The sequence below is a fragment of the Lepisma saccharinum genome, chromosome 8 (assembly GCF_977018435.1).
Source record: "Lepisma saccharinum chromosome 8, izLepSacc3.1, whole genome shotgun sequence".
NCBI lineage: Eukaryota > Metazoa > Arthropoda > Insecta > Zygentoma > Lepismatidae > Lepisma > Lepisma saccharinum.
Window position 1 is genome coordinate 76,425,747 of NC_139236.1, and position 27,028 is coordinate 76,452,774.

The following is a 27,028-nucleotide window of genomic DNA, read 5'->3' on the forward strand; positions in this document are numbered from 1 at the left end:
CGTGAGTTCTGTGCGACGTAAGGTTGTGTAGTTAAACAGTGCTCGTATAAGCTATCCATGCGACAGGGGACCGACTAGATTTCGAAGGGGTAAGTGCACACAACATTTACTTGATTTGGTGTTTCTCTGTGGTAACTTCGTATCAGTTTTGTAGCGCTGTTTTCGTGAATAATATGATTCGTTTCAAATCAGTTATTTACAACAGTTGCAAATCAGCAGGTAGTGCTTTTGTAATTGTTCTATTTTACGTGGTGTTTGACTTTTTATTTATTGCACCTTTGGCTAATCGCTATGATTAAGACGAATAGTGAAAATCATGACGTGAATTTATAAAAGGACAATAACAAACGTACAATCCCCATACTTTGTAATCAAGGGATCGCGAGTTCGATTCCTGATAATTGCACATTACATAGTGGTTCGGATCCCATTTCAAACTGTAGGTCCATTTTTGAATAGGGTATCTGAGTTCTACGTGGGAGTGAGGTTGATATTTGAGGTCCTTCCTTAAAGTTCCCTTTAACCGTCTTTTTATGTTGTGTGTTTTTCTTCATTGGTGAATAAATAGGCCAACTAGGTTATAAAACTTTGGGTCGATCTATGATTTGGTTAAAAAGAGACCTATTCAAATGTTCATGACATACTGGAGTTTCGAACGTGTTGTGGTAACGCTCTCTGTCTCCCAATAATCAAGGAATAGTGAGTTCGATACCCGGTGGAGGTACATTGTACACTTTAAACTCTAGGATCAGTCTCGATTAGGCCAAGTGGGGTATAAGGAGTAAGTTTTCCGTAAGCACGCGAATGTCAACCTCTCTTCCACATTGTGCACAGTGGCGTGCCCAGGATTTTCGAAAGGGAGGGTTTACGTGCAATTTTTCTAGTAGTCTGCTCTAATTTTGCCAACTTTTCCTACCTTTGACGTTCTTTTTTTTAGGAATACTGGGCCAAAGGGGGGTTATAACCCCCACCAACCCCCCTTGGGCACGCCACTGATTGTGCACCTTGGACGCTCGTTTCTAGAAATATATTTCAGGTGGGGGGTCCAATCCAAATGTCTCAAAATAATAATAACGTCCAAATTAAAATAATTATAATTATATTAATTAAAATATTCAAATTAATTAATATATTTTTATTACGTGAATAGGTTAAAATATGTTATAAGGATAGTAATATAACAGCACGTATTCGTTATCTATCTCTCTGGTTCGATTCCCAGTGGAGGCACATAGTGGTTCGGATCCCACTTTAAACTGTAGGTCCGGTCCCGATTACCCTTACTGTGCATAAAGTAGACTTAAAACAATCAATCAATCACTATCTATCTACGTATAGTTAGGTCTGCAACATTTGTAAAAACAAAGCCCTGACAAGTAAATTGAGTTTTTGTTTTAAGTCCACTTTATGCACAGTAAAGCTAATCGGGACTGGACCTACAGTTTTAAGTGGGAAATTAATGTTAAATATATAAAGAATTGAGTATTTATTGAATATGAATAAAGGATGTTAGATCCAGTTGACGAAAAGTAAAGTTCCTGGTAATATGTAATGCATATTATTATGAGTAGTATTTAGTCATTCAAAGTCGTATGATCCCAGGATAATCCTTACCTTCCAATAAGAAATCAATAACCCTCGATTAAAGAACAAGTCAATTTTCATTATTTAATTGTAGTTATTTTATTATTTAATTTCAGTACTAAGTAAGTCTTTCGTGTGGTTCTGGACCCCCCCCCCCCCCCCAGATACGTCCTTGTTTGGACTATTCTTGCAGACTAACGAAGCTCTCTCTAGCGTCTGGGCTTGCAGCCAGTGGGACTTACGATTGCCTCTTCATCCAATTATACAAATCAATCAGTCAATCCGCCGATTCGTCCATGTGGGCGTAAAGCGTCGTACACGTAAATACACATCAATTAGACTTAAGCCTATCTGTCGAAATTAAGCAAGTCTTGGCGTTCTTCTGAAAGTTGTCGAGACTTTATGGAGAACGCCGGTCTTGCCACAGAAGGTTCCTCTTTCGAGTCTCGTTTGAGCAATGGCGCCAACAAATATGGGTCCGTGGGGTCCGAGCCCATTCAATAATTTCTCTTTATTGTTGTTGTACATTTGTTATCGCGATTCGTGATGGATTGATTATTGAAGTCAATATATAACATAAGTTATGTATAAAAAAATTATTAAGATGCTTGTTGATGTGTATTAACATCATGATACACGGAAGAGTGATTTTTTTAAAAAAAATTGTGAACTTAAAACTCAAGTGTTTGAGCCCACACAATGTTTTTCGAAAGTTGGCGCCCCTAAAATTGAGCATGGGTGTTTATCAGTTCATCATTCGTCCGTGGCCAAGCGGTCAGCACAACGCACCACGAAGCTAGAAGTCCCGGGTTCGAATCCTGATTAAGGCGTGGCTCCGTCTGTCCTATCATCCATTTCAACAGTTTATCATTTGTCACGATTAGCCCAAGACGTAGAAAAGCGACATAAATGACCGAAGTTGGAAATAAAATACAATGCGAAAGACCGAGAAAGATACAGTTGCCTGTGAAATCGGGAAAAGATTGACTGGAATATTAACGCACGTGAAATTTTGATCTAATCAGATTTTCTTTACTGTATGTGACTTAGCCTATTCAGACACAGGTCTTCTGGTTCTAACGAGAACAAGACATGCAACTTAACGAGATTACGGCATCTTGTCTTGACTCGATTTTCTCTCTTATTTTTTAAATTTTACGTCGCCTATCTACCTCTTGGGTTAATCGCGAAGAAATTGATGAATAGGTGATGGTACAAGCATAATAATAAACCCTGACCTCCCCTTAGCGTCATAAATGACCAAATTGTTGATTTTTTTTTTAAAAAAATCGTTTTGAGGAGTTTTTGATAGAATGGAGGCCTGGATACCTCAAACATTTAATTATTTTCGAACTTGCTTGGTACAATACAGTGATCAGAAGAAAATAAGATCTTTTGTCATCTTCATGGTTAGTTATTTTGTGCTTCAAAGATGAGAGATTGTGTAAAAGTTCCCATCGGATCGGATTGCTTGTGGTGGGGAGAGCGATGTCTTTATAAACCAAAAAAAAGGGAGAGCATTTAATTCTGGTTTTTGAATCATTACATTTGAGCAGAACACAACAGAAGTTAGTTACTTTCGTAAACGTCTTATTTACCACAAGCGTCCAATTCCAAATTCCCTCCAAAGTCAAAAGCAGATCTGAAAAAAATGTCCACGTCTTTGAACACTTAAAGAATATAGAGAACAAGCGTTAGGTGTTAGTTCTTAAAATAAATAGTGATGCAACACTGGTTGGTTGAAATGGTATGAGGTGGGTGACCTAAAGAACGAATCGTCTGGAAGGGAAAGCTAAGTAATCGTTGCCCTTGTACGGATACTTTTGTTGAAAGACAAGTTGTGATTCAAGCAACATGTAAGTCAGACAAATGCAGTTTTATCACGATTGTTCACAAATCTGCCTTGTAGGAAAAATATATATGTGCAAAGAGGCGTTTCGTTGACGATACGAATGTATTTAGTACGCTACTAACCAACCAGAAACTATTTACTCAACGTGCAATAAAATGCCAATTAAAAAATCCCATAATTAAAATTTGCACGTTGTTATTGGGGTTATTATCCGGTCATCTATTTTTTTATTTTCATTTGTGATGCTTCCATGTGAAGTTAGTAGCAACAGGGTATGCCTTTATTTGTGTTAATTGGAAAACGTGATTGAGCAAATCACAATCCTCACTGCTCCTAATTATTAAACATTCATTACTTTTCTGATCAGATCAGAAGACAAGGTATTGTTTGCAAGACAAAGAATTTCATTCGTTAATATTTCACTGGTTATTATGAGTATTATTAAATATTGAATTTTATTAATGTGTACACGTACGTTCATTTTTCAGCGCAAGATTATTTCATTTTCTTCTGTCAAATATTTTTGTTACGATTAACATGGGGCGCATTTATAGAGTATGAGTGGCCGACCTCGTGTGATGGAACCGTTGTAGGTCCTGAGTAATTTGCATTTGAAAATCTTAGCACTTTATGCGTCAGTTTCGTTGTAGTATATCCTCACATATAGATGTTACTCGCGTCCAACGTAATATAATTTTGAATCTGAAGTTATTTTAAAATTCAGCAGGTACATTTTCCTGGAAAACAGCAGGATATTTACGTGCAATAATCAATGCCCAAGTTTTATAGTACATCTGTTGCGCTCAATTGCTTAAAAGAAACTTGATCAATATACAGTTACATTTTGTATGATGAACAAAGACGAAACGAAGTTGTTATTTATCATTTTAACCTGAAGTTCACGATTTTATATAACAAATATATTTGCCATTTCACCAAATCTTCATTCATACGCTACGAGTATGATGAGCGCAGGAAGGGAAAGACAAGTTCCCACCATAAAAAATATCCAATGTAGTTTTATAAAATTCCACACCTTCCCAGCTGGCTTAGAGTTTAAGTCCATAATCGTAGCAAGACATTAGTGGTCTGCATGAACTCGAACTCTGTTTTCTGGCATATCGTACCAAGAGTTCACAACAAAAGGAACACTGCTGTTTACGCCTTCTCCCCGGTGTTTTTAGATCCGTGCACTGGTCTTCTAACGCAACTACGGTGTGCTTTAACTCCAAGATTGTAGAGTGGAATGTCCTTGTTCACGAGTTGGTGTTTTAAGTCCACTTTATAAGGCTAATCGGGACTGGACCTAGAGTTTAAAGTGGGATCCGAACCACTATGTGCCTCCACCGGGTATCGAATCCGGTACCCCTTGATTACAAGGGGACGACGATACCATAGCGCCATCGGGGAGGCCCTCCTTATTCACGAAAAGACGCTTTCGAGAAATATATTAGTGTTTTTTTCCTAAATTGAATACGGAAGGCCAAAGGATCCACGTCCGTTGGATTTTTTTAAAAAAAAGAAAACTGCCTACACCAGGGGTTCCCAAACTACTTCGCTTCACGGCTCCCTTACTGCGTCAAGATTTTTCGCGGCGCCCAAGTCAGAATGTAGGCGTATACCATATAACACTTGCAACGTTCAGTTATTTGTAAGGTTGCTTGCCTTAAGTTTAAAAATAAACACATATTTGAAACATAGGCTTGCGCAAACCCTCTGGTTAGGGGGGTAATGATGAAATTTCAGTCTGGAAAGAAAAACCTTATTTTAACACTGTTTTAGTTTCATTGCATTGATGTGTGTATGTAGAATGTATATATTATACATACATACATATATATATAATGCATCAACATAGAGGCAGCATAACGAATAAATAAATTCTCTGAAATGTGCAGCGCTTCTCTTCCTCCAAAGAATTGTGTTCATACATTTAAGACAAAACTGTTTAGCAGAAACTTCTCTCTCTGGTAATTTAAAATGCATTACAGAAAACAAGAAAGTTTGTAGATCCCAATTTTTGCAAACTGAAAACAATATTGAATTAATATGGCAAAAAAAAATTCATGGTGTGTCATGGCATTTTCTTATACAATTTTTTTCATTTAGATTGTTCGGTGCCCAGGGCGAACTCCCGCCGCCCCCTAGCTACGGCTCTGAACTTGACAAGACTGTAAGAAAAGGAGAAAATGTGAGCGAAGCGAGCAAAAAAAATACGAAATGTATTTATGTATTTATATATAAACATATAAGTGATATGGAGGGGAGCAATTGCCCCTTTGTGCTACCCTGCAGGTGGTCTTGGCCGACTGAAAGAAATAATGCAAGACGAACGTGTAAACTGAAATTCCATCGTAAGTATCCTAAGTACAGGGTGGCTCAATAAGTCACTTAACACCCTCAGTACAAGGCCACTTCGGCATGGAATGTGAAAATGGCGATGAACAAACATTGCCTGGCCAAAGGGGAACCACATTGACGCCACCCACACGGTCGGCGGCCATCTTGATGTCCGCCATTTTTTTTATTTCAATTTCAGAATTTTAAATGGGAAGGGGGTCGTGCGACATATCAAAATGAGCTAGAATTTCACGAGAAATGCAATGGTGAAGGTTTTTTCGACGTATCTTTAACCAGTAAAAAGTTATGACTGAATTCTTGTACCAATTTGCTCCTTTTCGAGGTGTTAGAAAAATGCCTTAAAATTTGTTTAGCGCTTCGGTAATGCATCGAGATCAAAGTGACGTCTATGGAGAGACGTTCGCATGCCATTGCACATTATTTTAATCGGATACATCCATGAAGAGCTGTGCATTATGAATGGTTGTCGCGAACAATTTACAGTGTGACGCTTCCATTGAATTAAAAGTCCTTCACAGTGACACGGCTAATGTTTATGTTCATAAGGAAGTTCATAAACAGAATATTCGATGATTTTTATCTGATAACCCATTTTCGACAGATCAAAGCTGAATGGTTAGTGCTGCTAAGTTAATGGTGTGGCGTGCTGCGTGGAACACGATTGGTTAGTCAATTTTCCATCAACGGAACCTTAAATGCTTAGGGCTACTTGGATTTGTTAAATAAACAGGTTTTTTCATCCTTGCTTATGGAAGAAGGTACTTTTTACAGAGTTTTTTCAATAGGGAAGAACACTAGAACACTTATGGGAACGTTATGAACCTGTTTTTGTCCAAAGTTAGTTACCAGATGACAAGGGTCGCATATTCTGTTTATGAACTTCCTTCTGAACATAAACATTAGCCTTGTCACTCTGAAGGACTTTTAATTCAATGGAAGCGTCACACTGTAAATTGTTCGCGACAACCATTCATAATGCGCAGCTCTTCATGGATGGATCCGATTAAAATAATGTGCAATGGTATGCGAACGTCTCTCCATAGACGTCACTTTGATCTCGATGCATTACCAATGCGCTAAACAAATTTTAAGGCATTTTTCTAACACCTCGAAAAGGAGCAAATTGGTACAATAATTCAGTCATAACTTTTTACTGGTTAAAGATACGTCGAAAAAACCTTCACCATTGCATTTCTCGTGAAATTCTAGCCCATTTTGATATGTCGCACGACCCCCTTCCCATTTAAAATTCTGAAGTTGAATTCAAGGTGGCGGACATCAAGATGGCCGCCGACCGTGTGGGTGGCGTCAATGTGGTTCCCCCTTGGCCAGGCAATGATTGGTCATCGCCATTTTCACATTCCATGCCGCAGTCGCCTTGTACTGATGGTGTTACGTGACTTATTGAGCCACCCTGTACAATAATGTAAGAGAGACATGAACGTCTGGAAGGGTGGGGGGGCAAGGATGGCCACACCTCTCCCTTAGAAATCGAATGTGAACGTAAAAGTATATATTTCACACGTATAATTTGATTTATATTAATACGATAATTTCAAGTTCAAGTGGTGTTGTTTCAGGGGGTAACAACTATAATGGGGGTCAAATGCCCCATGGAAAAAATACCCTTCTTTGAACATTTGGCGGCGCCTCCCTGTAAGCCGTGGCGCCTCGGCGCACGCTTTGGGAACCACTGCGCCATGAACGACACGAGACACTAGGATAGTAATTTTCGGTATCAGTTTCGTTTTCAAGGATTGTATCGCCTACATGTCATGATTTTTAAATAGTGATTTCGTTACTAATACTAGTAATTAGTTGCTATTACTTACGTTAAAACTGCAAGTAAATATCGAACAGAAGGTAACTGTTAAGGAGACATTTAAAGTAACGAACGACATTTAAAGTAACGAACGATTTAGCCCACTTACTTTTCAATATGAATTCCAGCACTTGGGCCTCCCGAGGGCGCTGTGGTAGCGTCGTCGACTTGTAATCAAGGGGTCCCGGGTTCGATACCCGCTGGAAGCACATAGTGGTTCAGATTCCACTTTAAACTGTAGGTCCAGTCCCGATTAGCCTTAACTAACTAACTAACTAACTCTCTAGCCTTCTTAAACCCGAAGGTTCATGGCTGCAGCAACACAGGCCTTCCATCTGTCCCTATCTTGAGCAAGATCTATATACTCTTTTCCATCCCTACCGATTTCCTTTAGGTCCATCTCAACGTTGTCCCTCCATCTTCGTCTTGGCCTTCCTACTGGTCTCTTACCATCTGGTTTCCCAACAAGAATCCTGTAAACTCCTCTTTCCTCTCCCATTCGTGCCACATGGCCTGCCCACCTAAGTCTTCTTGATTTAATTATTCTAATAATATCTGGACATGAATACAAATTATGCAGTTCTAAATTATGTAACCTTCTCCACTCACCTGTCTCCTCATCCCTTTTAGGTCCAAAGATTTTCCTAAGGATCTTATTTTCAAATACTCTCAATTTATGTTCCTCTTTCAATGTAAGGGACCAAGTTTCACACCCATATAATACTACAGGCAAAATTACGGTTTTGTGTATTTTAACTTTTAGTTTCTTAGATATTAAACGAGAAGACAAAAGTTTATGAAGAGAGAAGTAACATGCATTTCCTGAATTAAGTCTACTTTTTATTTCCTCTTTAATATAATTTTCATTTGTTAATATTACTCCTAAGTATTTGAATTTGGAAACTGGTTCAAACGAGTTGTTATCAATAGTTAGATTTTGATTATTATTACCTAACACTTGGTTTCGGCCTGTAAGCATATATTTAGTTTTCTCTTTGTTAACTTCCAAACCTATCTCTTTAGCAGTTTTGAAAAATATTTTAGCATTATTCTTAATCGTATTTATATCATCCCCCAGTAAGTCTACATCATCTGCATATGCTAACAACTGAGTCACACCATTTAATTTTAGTCCTTCTTTAGTTTCTTTTACCTTCCTTACAGCATATTCTAAGGCAAAATTAAAGAGCAATGGAGATAATGCATCTCCTTGTTTTAACCCATCATGAATTATAAATTTGTCAGACATATTATTACCCACACGAATTTTACTTTCTGTTTCACTGGTGCATATTTTTATCATACTAACAAGCTTCTTAGGTATTCCAAACTCTACTAATATATTATATAATTTATCTCTTTTGACCGAATCATATGCTTTTTTGAAATCAATGAATAGCTGATGGACATTTTGATTATATTCCCACTTTTTTTCAAGCGTCTGTCTGATGTGAAAAATTTGATCTGTAGTTGATCTGTTACGTTTAAATCCACATTGATAATCACCTATAATTTCATTAGCATATGGGGTTAGTCTTGTTAAAAGAATGTTAGACAATATTTTGTATGTTGTTGAGAGTAGAGAAATTCCACGGTAATTATTGCAGTTCATTTTATCACCTTTTTTAAACACAGGAACAATTATGGATTCTTTCCACTGTTGAGGGATTTCTTCTTTATTCCATATTAAACAAATTAATTTATGAATTTTACATATTAATGAATTTCCACCATATTTAATTAACTCAGCTGGTATTAAATCAATGCCAGGTGCTTTGTTATTCTTAAGCCTTTTAATAGCATCTTTAACTTCAGTCAAGTTAGGTTCTGGAACTAAAGGTTCTGCTGTGTGTACTTCATTTACTTCTGATTTATCTCCTACCTGGACATTTAAAAGGTCATTAAAGTAGTTCTTCCATCTATTTAGAATATCGCTTGGGTCAGCTAGAAAATCACCGTCTTTATCTTTTATCAAGTTTACTTTAGGTTGCCACCCCTTTCTAAATTCATTTACACCTTTATATAAATCTCTGATATTTTTATTTTTGCTGTTTGTTTCAATTTCGTTAATTTTGCTTTTCAAGTAATCTCTTTTTTTACTTCTAAACGTGCGGTTAACTTCTCGCTTTATTCTATTATAATTGCTTAGATTTGTATCATCCGTGTTATTTAACCACCTAAGTCTAGCCTGATTTCTTATTTCTATTAGATTATGACATTCATTATCAAACCATGGCTTACTTTTTCTTGGTTTATGGTATCCTATAGTTTCTTTAGCTGCTGATTCTATTGCATTACGTATGTGCTCCCAATTCTTATTTACGTCTGTTTCATTTATATTTTCATCATCATTTAAATCCTGCAAAACCTCAAATCTATTTGACAGTTTAATTTGGTAATCTTTCTTAATTCTTTCATCAGCAAACTTTCCTGTATCAAATTTTATAACTTTTAGATTTTGTTGCTTATGATTTATCACCGAGAGTCTTTCTCTTAATTTAGCAATTACTAAATAATGGTCACTGGCACAGTCAGTACCTCTATGTGTACGAACGTCAATTATACTAGTATGCCTTCTCTTATCAATGAGAATATGATCTATCTGATTATGAGTTTTACCATCTGGAGAAGACCAGGTATATTTATGGATATCTTTATGTTTAAAAGTGGTACTTTTCACAATTAAATTCTTTGAGGTTGCAAAAGTAATCAATCTTATACCATTATCATTACTTAATTCATGAAGACTTTCTTTACCAATCGTGGGTTTAAATGTATCTTCTTTGCCAATCTGTGCATTACAGTCACCTAACAGAATTTTCATATCATACTGAGAAAATTTATCAAAGACCTGTTCTAACTCTGTATAAAAATCATCTTTAGTATTATCATCTTTATCTTCCGTTGGTGCATGTATGTTTATTAAAATAATTTTACACCACCTACCCTGTAAAACTGCATATGCTATCCTATCATTAATAAATTCTACTGTTTTAAGAGCCGAGATAATTCTATTATTTATGAAAAAGCCTGTTCCAAAATTATGATTTTCAGTACCACCATAGAAAAAAGTATAATTTTTAGTTTTACAATTCCCTTCTCCTGGCCACCTAACTTCCTGGACAGCTACTACATCTAATTTATACTTCCCTATCTCATTAACTGTACACTGAAATGCCCCAGGCCGGTAAAGGCTCAGAACATTCCAGGTGCCTAATTTAATATCCTTATTCCTAACGTAGATCTTATCCTTAGTCCAGGGACCTCCCAAAGTAGTCCCCACCCGGAGATCCGAACGGGGGACTATTTTACCTCCGGAATATTTTACCTTGGGAACATCCATGGCCTTATATTTCTGTTTCTTGACATGTCTTTTTACAGTGCAGAGTTGTCAGCTCTACGCCTAACCCCCGATATGAATGGAGGAACTACTACACAAGACAAACACAAACATATTAGACAGCACAATTACATTAGACAGCATAACTACTACACAGGACATACACAAACACATCACAACTATAACACAATATAAACACACATACACCACAACTACTACACAATATAAAAAACAAACAAACATACACATACACACACACACACACACACACACACTCGTGGAAAAACTAAAACACGATCACAAAACAGTTGCTGACAATTACAAACTAAACTAAATCGATGTTTTTGCAAATAGAAATAATAAACTCGCACAGATCCACGTATGGTTTTGTTAAGTACCAATATTAACTTCTATGAAATTGACTTAATTTCTCTATTCGCTATGATTTGAATTCAAACTGCAAAATAGTGAGTTTGGAAAATTATTACAATTCACAAACTAGGGAAGGATTACGGAATTTTGTCATATGCAGTAAGTTTAAAATAAAATACTTGATTATTTTTAAAGTTACGACTAAATGAGATAAGACTGAAGAGTGAATGATTAAGAAATACAATTTGTAATTGATCAGTCTCTCTATACACTCTCTGTATTATATGTTGATATTTTCACTGCTTGCAAGAACCATGAGTGCGGACTCGTTTTTCAATGCATAAAGCTACTTCTCTCTTCTCTGTAAAGCAAACAACTTAACTCTTGCATATAAGTGAAACAATTGAATCGAACAAAATAAAGTGTCATATTTCCTTACATTATCAATGGGATTTCTGCTTCAGTACAGTATATCCAAGTGAAGTACTGTGAAACTGACAACATGTAGTTATACCATTAATGCTGACGAAAAGGGTATGTAGGTATTAGAAATTTAACGCAAGGAATTTATAGAATTGCATTGTTTAGGTACCTGATTTAGCTAACCACACATTAAAACAGGAACACACTAATAATAAAAGCTTCTGAAAGTTCACATACGAGGGGCATCCTGAAAAAAGCTCCAATGGTGCCTATACGCAGCACTAGTGGTCGGAGAGCGACACACACACATGCAGGCAGGAAGAAGTGGCATGTAGCTGTAATCTGGTACAGTAGCAATGCAGCCGTTTTAGGACAGTTCTAGGTTAAAGATTCCAGCCTAATTGGTAGGGACCTTGATATATATATATATTTTAAATTGGTGTATTTTCTTTTTTATATATATTTTACTATACGGTGTTATTTTCCCCAAAATTCACATTTTCATTTTAGTGCATTTTCTGGCAATATCTGAAATTATACCTTCATGGTGTTTTTAAACTAATGTTTCAAATCGTAAGTCAAATGGCTTACGCCTCTTCTTGAGAGTTTAAAACAGGGAGTCGTAACGTACCCAATTTGCGTTACACGGTACGTTCCATTTTGTAGGAGGAAAAGTATGGTTCCACTGCTGGTACCCATGTAACGTAACGAAATGCAATATGTTATAGACTGACGTTACAAGGAACGTAACAAAATGTATTGTGGTAGATATTAACGTTATAAAGGAACGGAACGAAATGAGCACATTGGAACATAACGTAATATGCAATATGGTATATACTACCGTTACAAGTTACAAGGAACGTAGTAACGAAATGCAATATGGTATATACTAGCGTTACAAAAAAACGTAACGAAATGCAACATGGTAGTAAATAACGGTATACATAGGAACGTAATGAATGCAATCCTCCGTAACGGAATGAAGTGAAAGGCAATATGGTTAATTAACGTTACATAGGAATGTAACAGAATGTAAACCACTGTAGCGGAACGGAACAAAATGCAGTTGGGTACATACCATCTACATAAGGAACGTAAATAAATTCAGTATGGTAGATGTTAACGTTACAAGGAAAGAACAATTCACAAATGTTAGCTAGTAACGTTATAGGCGCGTGACGAATATAATCTATTTAACATCACGGAAGAAAAAGGAATAGCCAAAATCTCTTACCTTTCATTGGAACATTGCGAAAAATAACTCAGTATATCGTATGGGATTAATGTGAAATAGCCGTGAAAAATATGGTTGTTTGTAAAAAAATGAATTTCAACCAGGGTTGTTAAAGGGTCAGGAATTTTAAATCAATTCAATTCCGGTTCAGCAGGGAATATTAGCAAGCATAAATGGATCTGGACCGTAAAGAGCCTTTTTATGTATTTCAGATCGTTCCAGGGACCTTTTCTCCTGATCAATTGAAATACGGCAAAGGGACCTTCTTTCCGGATCAATTAAAAGACGGTCTAAGTTCCATATTGAAATGAAAGAATACGCAACTTGGACCGAATTTAAACTGTGCGATAAAAAAGTTTCCAGTCTTGTTGCGGAACCCAATAGAACCCATTAGAATTTATGGGTTCGTGGACGTTTAACAACCCTGATTTGATATTAAATTACATTTTTGGCTCGAAACTGAATAAAGCTTCCAACTAGTGTAGAAAGGAGTAGCAATAGGCGTGCGCACGGGGTGCAAGGGGAGGGGTAAAATGCCCCCCTCGTCATGGACATCAGAGAAATATGCCATATGCAATTGCATATTAACCCGATAATAGTGTTGCCCCCTCAAGAAACACCACTTGAATTCGAAATTATCGCATTCCTGCATCCCCATTATAATAATTAATGTAAATTAGTATGACAAATCAAATTATACGTGTGAAATATATACTTTTAGCTGACATTCGTTTTCTAAAGGGGAGAGGTGGCCATCCTCGCCCCCCTTCCAGATTTCCATGCCCTTATATTATTATACTTTATTCCAGAAATTTAGGGTAGAGGAATCATATCGCCGGTTATTAAACGATATTATGCTCTTGAAGAAAATGAAGTATTTTGAAGCCGATGAAAGTTCACAAAGGAACAACGGCGGAAGAAGGTGTTGTGGCACAACCACAGGGGGCAGGGTAGATTAGCCCTCAAACTTGTACAGAAATCAATTCTAGGAGGTAAGGAAGGCAAACATTGGACTATAGAAAGAAAGGTTGCAGAATCTAAGAGTAGCAAGACAAAAGGATACTCAAGATGGATTTAGTTTTCACGTCTTTCGTGCACTATTTCTTCCAGACGGCAAGAGCACCTGCAAGGGGGCACAGAGGGGCAATTGCCCCCTCTCGATTTCTATCTTTATACCAATTTTAAAAAAAGTTATATAAACTTGGACAGTTGCTGCTGATTACGGTGTAAGTTTTGTCCGTGTAAGGTAATAAATAGATTTATTATTAATTTTTGAAGCCGCACCGTTCATTTATAAACACACTGTATATGAGTCATTGTGAATTCGAGTCAATTTAAACATTTTGCGTTGTTGCGAGATTATCTATTAGGATACAATTTGGACATAAACAATCTAAGTAGAAAAAGTGCATCTTGTATATCAAAATTGCCATGTCCATCTGATCTCCGAAAGTAGTGTTTAGCACGTCATTTTTCAAGTATATGATTGATTGATTTGGTGTTTTGAGTCCACTTTATGCACAGTAAGGCCAATCGGGACTGAACCTTCAGTTTGAAGTGGAATCCGAACCACTTGTGCCTCCACCGGGTATCGAACCCGGGACCCCTTGATTACTAGGCGACGACGCAACCACTGCGCCATCGGGGAGGCCATTTCAAGTATAGTCCATGATTGTATCTAGTATATGAATGAGATTTGTCCCTCCTCTCAAACAATTCGTGGCTTGTCCCCACCGAACGAAGTGTGTCACTTATAAATTAAGTTTCCGAAAGCAGGCATTATGCATGAACAGAACAAAAAATACTCCTGAGAAATTACAAACATTATAAGCCAGTTCGTGACCGGGAGTTATTGACGGTCTCCCCCCCCCCAACCTATCCACTTTAGGTCCCGGGTTCGAGTCCTGGTCTGTAAATATCTTTTTTAGGTGTCTCTTCATCAATTTCATCTATTTATCATCCATCTTCATAGTTTCGATTAATTATAAAAGTGACAAAAGCAAAGCAAAATAAGAACAAATAAAAATAATTGCAAAATGACTACAATGTCAGAACTACATTTGAAAAATAAAATGCGAGCAGAAGATTCATTTTCAAACAGGTATTTGGGTAGAATTGTGTAGACAGACAGCATGCTCCCGAAAGTTGCCAATCCACGTGTAGCATGACCTTCGATACTGGGATTGCGCTTTTTCAGGAAAGTTTTCTCGACCCTCCTCAGGCGTCTTATCAAGAATGCCTCAGTGTTCGTAGCATTGCCAACTTATTTTCCGTCGGAAAAAGTATTTTTCCTCCTATTTAATCTGCGGTTGGCTCTACAATACATACAACAACTGAATTACGGCGAAGTAGGTTAGAAACCCTGCGTGCTCAACAGCAGCTTCGATAAGGCACCTGATTGTTTCGAGCTGAACCAGGAAATGGGCGATCTTTATTCCCCAAGGCCATTCCGTAAAACTAATGCCACAAGAAGTTTTCTGTGTGGATTTGAGAGCATGAAATTGTAGGCTGATGATAGTACTAGAAGACGTCAAGTGGATTTTTTTTCTGTTTCGTTATGTTATATAGCTTTCCTACCTATATAGTTTGAATAACTAATCAATCATTTGATGAGTAGACAAACACGAAGAAGCCGATCCCGTGGCAAATTAGTTAGCGTAATACACTGCGAAGTCTAATGTCGGATTAGAAAATATGGATGGGTCATTTGTCTTTATACCACTTCCATCACCTATCACATCCTTTATCATCGCGATTAACCGAAAGTGGTAGACGCGAAATAAAAATAGAACCTTTGCATGAATGTCCGAAAAAAAGGCAAGGGCACGAACCACCTGGAAAAGGAAAGTCAACCAAAAATTATATATATCGCGCAATTGCATTTTAGCTATAATAATATATGTTAATTATTGCATGAACATGCTTGAGGGGAGGGTGGGGGAACACAATTTTTATCCCGAAATTTTGGAATTTTGAGAGTTAGCCCCCTCCCCCTCGCCACATATTTGCAAAAATTTCATATAGTCTGAATCTCTGGTTCATTCCGCGTACAACGGTATATCACTCATCTCTCTAGGACAATTAGCTTCCGATCTACACTTATTTAATTGAAACTCTGCATTTTGCTCAAAATCGGCTCGGTACCCAGAGGCTTACTTGTGAAAAAGGTCTTGGACGTCAAAAGGTTAAAACAAGACAAACTTTCATTCTAACCTCAGTCAATTGTGGGAGCTGCTTAGAAGTAGTAGTGTTGCTGGTATGGTGGACTTCGGTTCTTACTTTTGCTTTTAACAGATAGATACATTTTGAATAATAGTGAAATCAAAGTAATCGATTATTCTACCGAATGACAAAGTTATAATGGAATTGTGTTATCTCCATTACAGAACAACTACCTAATCTCATTCAATTCCAGTGTTCTATCTGGTAGATAGATATATCAACCTTTGCAATGATGTAAACTTTCAGTGCAATGGCGACAAAAGTCCAAGAACTATAATGTCAAACTTTAAAGGTTTCCTGACAAAATAAAAAAGGGACAGATCATTTACATTCTCAATGGACATGTTGAAAAAAAGACTAATATTCATTTTTTAAAATTTCTTTTTTTAGCGTAGGTAAAAGGAAGTCACTTGAATAAAGTGGGAATATAATCAAAATGTCCATCAGGTATTCATTGATTTCAAAAAAGCATATGATTCGGTCAAAAGAGATAAATTATATAATATATTAGTCGAATTTGGAATACCTAAGAAGCTTGTTAATATGATACAAGTATGCACCAGTGAAACAGAAAGTAAAATTCGTGTGGGTATTTATGTGTCTGGCAAATTTACAATTCATGATGGGTTAAAACAAGGAGATGCATTATATCCATTGCTCTTTAATTTTGCCTTAGAATATGCTGTCAGGAAGGTAACAGAAACTAACGAAGGACTAAAATTAAATGGTGTGACTCAGTTGTTAGCATATGCAGATGATGTAGACTTATTAGGGGATGATATAAATACAATTAAGAATAATGCTAAAATACTTTTCAAAACTGCTAAAGACATAGGTTTGGAAGTTAACAAAGAGAAAACTAAATATATGCTTACAGGCCGAAACCAAGTGTTAGGTAATAATCAAAATATAATTATTGATAACAACTCGTTTGAACCAGTTTCCAAATTCAAATACTTAGGAGTAATATTAACCAATGAAAATTATATTAAAGAGGAAATAAAGAGTAGGCTTAATTCAGGAAATGCAAGTTACTTCTCTCTTCATAAACTTTTGTCTTCTAGTTTAATAACTAAGAAACTAAAAGTTAAAATATACAAAACAGTAATTTTGTATGTAGTGCTCGTATTAAATGGGTGTGAAACTTGGTCCCTTACATTGAAAGAGGAACATAAATTGAGAGTATTTGAAAATAAGGTTCTTAGGAAAATATTTGGACCTAAAAGGGATGAGGAGACAGGTGAGTGGAGAAGGTTACATAATTTAGAACTACATAATTTGTATTCATGTCCAGATGTTATTAGAATAATTAAATCAAGAAGACTTAGGTGGGCAGGCCATGTGGCACGAATGGGAGAGGAAAGAGGAGTTTACAGGATTCTTGTTGGGAAACCTGATGGTAGGAGACCTGTAGGAAGGCCAAGACGAAGATGGAGGGACAACGTTGACATGGACCTAAAGGAAATCGGTAGGGATGGAAAAGAGTATATAGATCTTGCTCAATATAGGGACAGATGGAAGGCCTGTGTTGCTGCAGCCATGAACCTTCGGGTTTAAGAAAGCTAGAGAGTTAGTTAGTTAGTTTAAAAGGAAGTAGCTATAAATGAGTAAATAAAAAATATTACGTGGCAGAGTGGTTAGCACAGCGCACTACGACGCCAGGGGTCCCGGTTTCGAATCCCGATCTGCACATGAGTGTTCTCTGTGAGTGTCCCTTCGTCAGTTTCAGCATTCGTCGCTCATGCTCATCTTCGCTTTCTGAACCGCCAGGTGTACAGCACCTGGCGCAGCGTTTCGCGTCCGAATTCCAGGAACAGGCAACTTACGGTTACCTGACCAAGTAGCGTTTCGTCCGAGGGCTACCATCCTAATAGTGTTTAATGAAGCAAACTCTTGCTAACACTCTTAAATGCTCCATCGAAGAAAATATATATTTTTTTGTTTTAATATTTCTTTCCCTCTGGAAATTGCAAATCTCACCTTCGTAGTTGACAGATAGTAAGAAAGTGTTGCCATCAGCCATGACTAAAATTTCTAGATCCAAGTTCACTTCCTCTCGACGATTTGTTTTGATTTGATTTGTTGTTTTAAGTCCACTTTATGCACATTAAGGCTAATAGGGATTGGACCTACAGTTTAAAGTGGGATCCGAAGCACTTGTGCGTCCACCGGGTATCGAACCCGGGACCTCTCTCTCGACAATTTGTCTTGAGTCTGCACTCCGCTGTCTATGCAATGTAGTTTTAAAAGTTGTAAACCGAGGTATACTAGTCACCAATTCCATCGCTGCCAGTGGTTAGTCAAGGTGTGACTCATCATCAGCCAGGATCGAACAAAACGCAACTCATTAAACCGTCGCAGACGAACTGTAGCATTTTTCTAGAAATTTCGCTTTCGGACGAAACGCTACTGAACCGTACAGCAGTCCCAATGCCTACTCCAAGTTGCACAGCTGCTTTCGGAGCTCTTGGTTTGGAAAGGGGGTCGGGATGAGGAAAGGGTCTTGATTTTTTATACTGAAGCTCCTTCATTTCATTCTCCTATTTCTCTTGGTTGAATTTTCTGAGATACGGAATCTACCTCATTTTGCTTGTCATTACGTTTTATTGCATCACCCACGGTACGCTTACATATACTACTTAACATTTTCAATTTCCCTGTACCCTTTGGTTAGGTACGGTAAAAATAAATAGCTGCCATTCGTCAAATGTTGTATTTTTGTTTTTGTTACCCATTTTTCTCGTACTTCAGTCAGGGAGCAATGCAGCTACTGGTAACAAATGTAGTCAGGAAGTAGCATCAATTGTTCCTTCCCCGCACTGTAGTTGACCAGTAAAAAAAAACGATGTAAAGCCTCGTTTCTATTACCACAAATTTGCCGCGCAACATGACGCGCGGCATGCGACGCTGCATGTGCCAAGCATTTGTTGAAATGGAAATTGTCTGCAACATGCCGCGGCGCAAGTGCCGGGGACAAAATTGCCCCAACAATTAAGACGCACAACATGCGCCGCGGACAATGGAAACAGCCTGCAGCAAGTTCCTGGGGCATGCGCACTAGAGTAGAAACAGACGACGCGACTACAATCTGTGGTCCAACAAGATTTAATAACAATGCAAAATCACTTACAGTCATTCTTACAAAGTTTTCGTATCCACTTTGAAGACGTAAGTCTCTCATCAACGAGTTATATGCTCCTTCCGAATTTCTTTTCGCTAGAAAACTTCTAATCCACCATCTAGGTCGTTTTCGCCTCTTATTTTTACAAGTTCATGGTACGCGCCTGCCATAACCACAAAACCCGCCATAGTTGTATTGTTCATCTTTACACAAGTTAAATCACTACCAAATTATTACAATACAAGAGAAGAAACACTGACTACTCTAAAGCACAATGGAACAACGCTACACTCAAGTCCTGCACTCCGGTGCTGTTGTAGGCGTATTTTGCAGAAGTAGTTTTGAATTGGAAACAGTGCACTGAATGACGCGCAACATGCGCCTGCACATGTTGCGCGTCATGGGTCTGGAACTTGTCAGAATGGAAACGTAGCTTAACAGAAACAGAAGGCTTTCACGATTTGTCTGAATATTAAAGTGATCTCTTTTTTCACACCCAAACATAAATAACTATTTTCAAATATTTAAACGTAACAGGGGTGTAAGGGGTGACCTTCCACGTATTACATCCAATCCTCAACTTCATTCCACATAGTACGCCCTGGACTGCTCTTTCCAGACTAACGAGACTCTGGCGACTGGCCCTATGGCCAGTATAATTCTGTGTGTTCTCCTGCTTTCTGTCATATGCGCTGAGTGCCTCTTTACAGCCTCAGCTTTTAACCTAAGTCAGAATATTTTAATATTTCAGTTATGCGACATTACAGTTATGTTATTTGTTATGGTAAGGGGCTGCACCCCGTATAACGTGGCGGGTGCAAAATAGCCTAAGTGCTGACGCACCCAAATTTTTTTAAAAAAAGTTACATATAACTTTAAGAAATGCGTATAAATATTTCACCATCGTTTATATTTATGTACATGTTGTTAATTTTCAAATATTGTGAAGGAATGCAGCAAGATGCTACGTATTTGATTACTAATGTGAGCCACTGTATATGTTATGTTTTTATTTCATGAACAATGTATGGTCAAACATTATTTTGCAGAGCTCCGTGGCGGAGTGGTTAGCACAGTGCAATACGACGCCACAGGTTCCGAGTTCGGATCACAGCCTGTGCATTATTTTCTTTGTGATGTCCTTTCATCAATTTTGCCATTTCATCACCCATCCTCGTCTTCGCGATTAGCCAAAACTGGCATAAAACCAAATTTAAATATAACAAATCAAAATCAAACATTACTTGGCATGACAAGAATGGATAGGTTATTTTGAAGCTGCTGTTATTAAAAGCAAATTGTATGTAGCTTTCCTAGACAGAAGTTTCACACACAGAAACTGATTGATTGGATAACGGCTGCGGATTCCTACTCGAGCAGAAAATATATATATTTCCATTTATTACTTACAACAATAGCAGACTGATTTCCTGCTAAATCAAAAAAAAATGCATTCACAGTTACAAATTGACGTGTTGAATGAACTTAACTACAGATTTCTCTCACTCCAATTCTGATTAATCGAACAGCACACCACAACGTGGGTCATTATATATTTCCAGCTTACTCTCGAGTTCCTCAACTAAAAATAAATTGACTGCGAGACAAAAACTCCTCTCCGATAACACATTATATGCAGATTGTACGTAAGTTGAAATTCCATCATAATAATAATTTGAATTCTTCAAGTAGTAGCTACAAATATAATTTTTCATACATATTTTCTTAGCAAAATATGAAGTTCCTCACTTCACAAGGATAACATATACACAGTATTTCACAAGAGTTTTTAGTTCGAGCTAGTCGTAGGCCTAATATGAATATAAACGTCACTTCATTACTTAGTTAAAAAAAAAAAGTGCCAGGCAATCAGAATTCAAGGGTATGCCTGAAACTATTTGTAGTATCTCATGTATAAAGGGGGCTTTTTAAGTAAAATGAAGGATACATACCACATGCTTTGGTCAATTCAGAGTAGTAGAAACGTAATTATACTGCATGTTGCAACTGAAACCGTAGCCTCGAAGGCCGAAGTCGTTTAGTAATCCATTCATACACTCGGTACGTACCAAACATTTCAAGTTCGAGTAGACATCTGGGCATGGCTGTTTTTTTTTTATAACATCCCTTCATAGATTTAATATGATCATCATTCATCTTCATAGTCGCGATTATCTACAAGTGGCAGAAAAGCGATATAAAACATGAATAATACAAAAGTATAACAAACAAAAGAGGATAAAAGGATGAACTGAGTTTGAGTTAATTATAGGAAGTTTTATAAAATTACTGTTTCTTGAATAATCTTGTCCTTTGTTCCGATTGTATTTCTCAGTCACACGTTGCTCAATATCCATGTCGACTGCCGTTCTTGCGTTCTTGAAAATTACTTTCTTGTCTGTCTATGACCTTCTTTCAAACGTGGTAGGTAGGCGGGCATTCTGTCTGTTTCTACACCAAAAAGTTTAATGCACCTCCTGTCCAAGAAGACAAGAATTACTGAAAGTAATTTTCAAAATTGTAAGCGGATGAGGGCCCTTGTAAATGATAAAATATACTGTCATTTTATTCGCTTAGTTTTAAGAATCACTTTCCATACAATTCTTGCCTTCTTGAGAGTCCAATGGCCCTGTCTAGCTACAGACCAGTTGCACAAACGCGGTTTCGTTTGTTTCGTACAACAATTCCATCTAACATTTCGTTTCTACGCATTTTCTACTTGCCAAAAGTGCCTTTCATATCGCCCCAAGGCGTTGTCTACTCGGATGCTTCGTGATCGAAAGTCACGTGTACAAAGTTTCAGGATTCAGATTTTCCGATTTTGCGTGGTGCTGCTGCTATCAGTTCGGTTCGCCTTCTCAAGGTCGCGCAACAAGCAATTATTTTTGGTCTTCCGATAGGAGAAAGCTTGCCTCTCGCTTAGGTGGACGAACGATTGGCACGGATGATTTTTTGGCTCGACCATGGTTGGTCCTTTATGTTTCGTCCTTCAGCAACTTAATCTAAGCACGAATCATTCTCATCGCCAAACAACTGTATTTTTTTTAAAAAAAAATGATGTAACACATGTAAACAGAGAGAGAGAGAGAGAGAGAGAGAGAGAGAGAGAGAGAGAGAGAGAGAGAGAGAGAGAGAGAGAGAGATGAGATAGATAGATATAAACGTTTTCCCTCAACAAACGTTTGCTTTGCTATCGTATAAAGTGAACGTACATGTTAAAATTCATCTTGCATAAATAATCAAATTAGAACAAATTCACATAAAGCGATTAAGTATGCAGAAAAGAAATATATTTGTGATAAATACATAGTTAATAAGTAAATTCCAATAACCAGAACTTTTGTCACGCCGAATCTTGTTTACGGATGTTTTCAAACGTTTTGTTTTACAATTTAATTTTTTCACTGACATCCAAAACGAAAATACGTATTATAACTTAGTGACTTTCAAGGGGTCAAAGTACTGTAATGTTAGTATGCTGCCGATCATAATTATGAGGCTTCTTCGAAAACGCCTTCGATAACGGTATTTGCTATTCGTAACGGATATGTGTATCACTTTTTCGAAACAGACTTTTGTGGAGGAAAAGAACTGTAACGTTACAAAAGTAACGAGCACAATTATACGAGAGACCTATGTTATTCTCTCCGGAACACGGCATCGGACACGGTATTGCACATCGGAACGTCTGTATCATACCAGCTATAAATAACGTTGTTGCTTTGAGAAAAGGAGTGTAACGTTTTTACAACCGTGACCTCAATTAAGTTACTGGTTAATTGTAACGTTACTATCACTTTCCACACACACTAAAGTTACTAGTCAATACGTGACGAACCTCTTTCTTACCCTGTAACGTTACTGGGTGCCGGCAATGGATGTAACGTTAAAGTGTCACGTGAAGACCTACTCCTTTAGAGATCAGTTATGGTTCGGTACCGTTATGCACACCTGTAACGTAATGTTCATATACCTGAGGTAACGTTTCTGTTCACGAAAAAAGTTCTTCTGTTTCTGGTTGTAACGTAACGGAAACCGTAATTGAAAATACCGTTCCATTTCGTTACGTTACGACTCCCTGGTTTAAAATCTTGAAAGTTATTTTCCATACCCCTTTTTTTAATTTTAAGGTAAGGATTTTAGATAATGGAATTTTCCCCGTACATACTGAAGGGTGCATAATGACCATAAGTGGCAAGGCACCCAAAAAAATAAAATCAATCAATCTCACGTGACAGATACCGATGATATATTACGGCACCAAAAATTGACATTATCTTTTTTTTAACTTGTTAGTGTTAAGTTTCCCAAAATTCGAGTTTTTGTTTTAGAACATTTATCTGACAAATATACCGAAATGTAATACTCCATTGTGCTTTTAAACTATTATTTTAAATTGTAGGTCACATGGTCTACGTATTTTCGTGACAGTTTGATATGTTGGAACAGATTTTTGAGGAAGTAGAAGTAAAGTGTTCCCCTGCACTTTTCCATGAAGGTGTATAGTAGGGGTGTGGAGTTAGGGAACCACACTTTCTTGATCTAGGCTGAAGGTAAGGGTGATGTGATCAGCACCATGCTCCTGGCTACCTTGATCCCTCAAAGTTTCCACAAGGTACAAGCAAAATAGTGTGTCCGGACCCGCTGAAAATCACAATCTTCTTTACCCCCTCCCCATTTATTTCCCGATTAGCCTTACTGTGCACAATGTGAACTTAAAAACACCAACTCAAAATTCCAGCACTTCAGTTGATCCTCACTCTTAACCAGCAGCAGATATGAGACTCTTAAATTAACACTGAACTATCAATTTATTTCCTACTTTTTCTTACAAAAAGGAACGTTGGGAGTTTGAAACGAATTGCGGAACGATAATTTTAAAATGCACGATTCGCTTTCAAAACTTTATTATTTTCTGGATTGTTACCCAAATTAATAAGTTTAAGACCTTCCACTTAACATTGCGATTGCATCAAAGGGTCGTTGGCGAATTCCTTCACCAACTATCACAAGCAAAACCATGCATATGTATATACTAGAATTCAGTTGCAGTTGCAAAATTCTGCCTGCTACTCTGTCATAGGCGTGCGCAGACCCTCTATTAAGGAAGGCGGGGGGGGGGGGGGGCAAAAGCCTTGATGCAAGTTCAATCGTAGAAATAAAAACCTCATTTCATCTCACTGTTTTATTGTATTGGGAATAGGGCGAAAATAGTGTGTCCGGACCCGCTGAAAATCACACTGCGTTAGATGTCGTTTTCGTGGCAGCAATCTTCTTTACCCCCTCCCCATTTATTTCCCCTCTATGTGGTTTGGAGACTATCTTACATATACAGCAGATTCCAAACAACTACATATCATTCAGTAATTTCCAAGAATGACGGCGAGTAGGGATGGGTGGGGGGCGTGGGAGACGGTTGCCCCCACACTATGGCTCCTTAATGCTTAGTCTGGTCTACGGAGAAAAAATAAACTCTCCTTGACCCTCCCTCCCGACTTTTGTCTCACAATCTCCGCTACTGATTTCCAATATATGGCAAATATCGCTTGCCACTTCGGTCAGAAGCCCATTTGGTAATATCTACCGATTTTAATTGAAATGACGCACACACCTACACATGCTTTTGCATATCGGTCTCGGGTTCGATCCCCGGTGGAGGCACATAGTGGTTAGGATCCAACTTTAAACTGTAGGTCCAGCCCCGATTAGCTTATCTGTGCATAAAATAGGCTTAAAATAACTATAAAAAGAACTCGGAAATCTTTTTCGCATATCTTCATTTCAGGAAAATTAATTCAACATAAAAAAATAATTGTACATAACCCAACACTTGATATCCAGCATCACATTGCGATGTTGCTGCTTGCGTTGCTCCTTCGGCTTGTATATTTTATTTTGCTATTCTTTCCAGTTGAATAGCATTTTGTGACTGCAAATCATTCCACCAATATAACTCTTTCCATCAATTTACTTTTATAGTCCAGACGTTTACTTCGTTAACGTCGAAGAACTAAAGAAAGCCGCCGCCACAAACGTGGATGGGGAAAAATAGCGGGCGAGTCGTTTTCGTCAATGACACTCAACCTTCAGCCAATGGGCGCAGCTGTCATTCTGCTCGTCTACTCCACGTGGAGTCTCAGTCACATGACTGCGTATACGCTGTTGCCGTACTTTGCAACTTCAGTATGGAGACCGTGGGAAGCTGGTTGTGCGCGGAGGGACAAGGTGGCGTACAATAGCTGTGTGGCAACACTGTGCGTTGAATGTGATTATTGCAGCTGGTGGGCGCGCTCCGTCGACTTTAAAGCCAGCCGGTCGTTAACGTAGCTAGCGCGTCGACCATAACGCCTATCAGAACAAAGAAAAATCCACAATGTATTAAAAAACAAGCTAAGTTGCATTACTATCTCAACAAAATCAGTATTACTACAGATTTCACTGCCATCTATGTTGTCATCAGACTCGTGTACAATCTTTTTCGGTCGCTTTTCACATTACCCCTTACAGGCGCTGTACAGTGGGATCCGTGAGTATTACCGTGCAAATTGTCCATCACCATGTTCCTGCACTTTATTTCACCCAATAAGAGCTTCAAGGATTAAAAGAAAACTCAAAACAAGCTGTTGACAACTTGTGCACCAGCATACATAAAAATTCATCGCTTAAAAACACACAGGATATAAGAGAAGAATTAATGAAAATAGTCCTGGACCATTTGCACGATAATACTCATGGATCCCAATGTACCTCTGTATCCCAGAGATTAATGCTACGATACAGCGTTGCCAGTTAAACTTTTAGTTTAGTTACCCTTTCAAAATCTTTGGACAGTTCTATTTTGTCCAACAATAATTTTGAATCGCCTTGTATTTATGGTGTTAAACAGCAATAAAGTTTTGTAAAATTGGATTGGAAACGATTGGAAGTTGTTTTACTTTCAGACTTGTAGGAACAGAGTTAACAAATGTTGAACTTTTGTTCGTTTTCACTTTCATAACATGAAACTAACGTAACAGTAAGCAAACTTTCTTGCCTAAAAATAGACGTTTGTTGGTTATAAAACTGTGCTTTTCTACATGTCAAACACGCAACGGGAAACTAATGCACACCACCTCCAACAAAGAAAAGAAAGAAAAAAACACGATGTACAAAAAGCGTAGGTGGAATCTACGGAAGTTGCATGTCGATTTCCGTCGTGTTCCAATGCTGTCACAAAGAATATCGAACATACAACGTATACCCCTCTACCCTCACCAAAAAAAGAAAGAATGAATAGGAAATAACGTGTCTGAATAGCCATTTGTTTGAATTTTTCATGCCGTCACAATTGGGGTTAGATAAGAAATAGTGTAGTGGGTAAATGGAACATCTGAGCTTTCCCCCCTCCCTCCCCCCCGGTTCTGTCTTTGCATGCCGTGACACAAAAATTGACTTTCGCCCACTACTGTTCGTTACATGACAGATAGCGTGAAAGTGATACCTACGATACCTCGTATGTAGCTGCAAAATATTGTCTCTAACCTTGCTAAAATATTCCTTTTAAGTGGATGAACTTGCTGAATAGAGCGTTAACCTGTTTATACTTGCAAACACATGCAGGTCTTAATTTGTACGTGCATGCATCCACAATTTATTTTACATTATTGCAGGAGGAGGCGTTGGCGCGCATTCCCACCCGTCCAAATGCCAGCAAA

At 37.8% G+C, this 27,028-nt stretch overlaps 1 protein-coding gene across 2 annotated transcripts in view; it reads left to right on the forward strand.

Annotated features, from left to right (window-relative positions):
- Window positions 1–27,028, forward strand: part of LOC145991161 (uncharacterized) — a 275,164-nt gene continuing 248,136 nt past the window's right edge. The window contains exon 1 of one of the 2 annotated variants that reach the window (XM_083126990.1): window positions 1–89. The gene's annotated coding sequence lies outside the window, so the exon portion shown is untranslated. The remainder of the gene's footprint in view (window positions 90–27,028) is intronic. The other variant, XM_083126989.1, reaches the window with a different exon arrangement.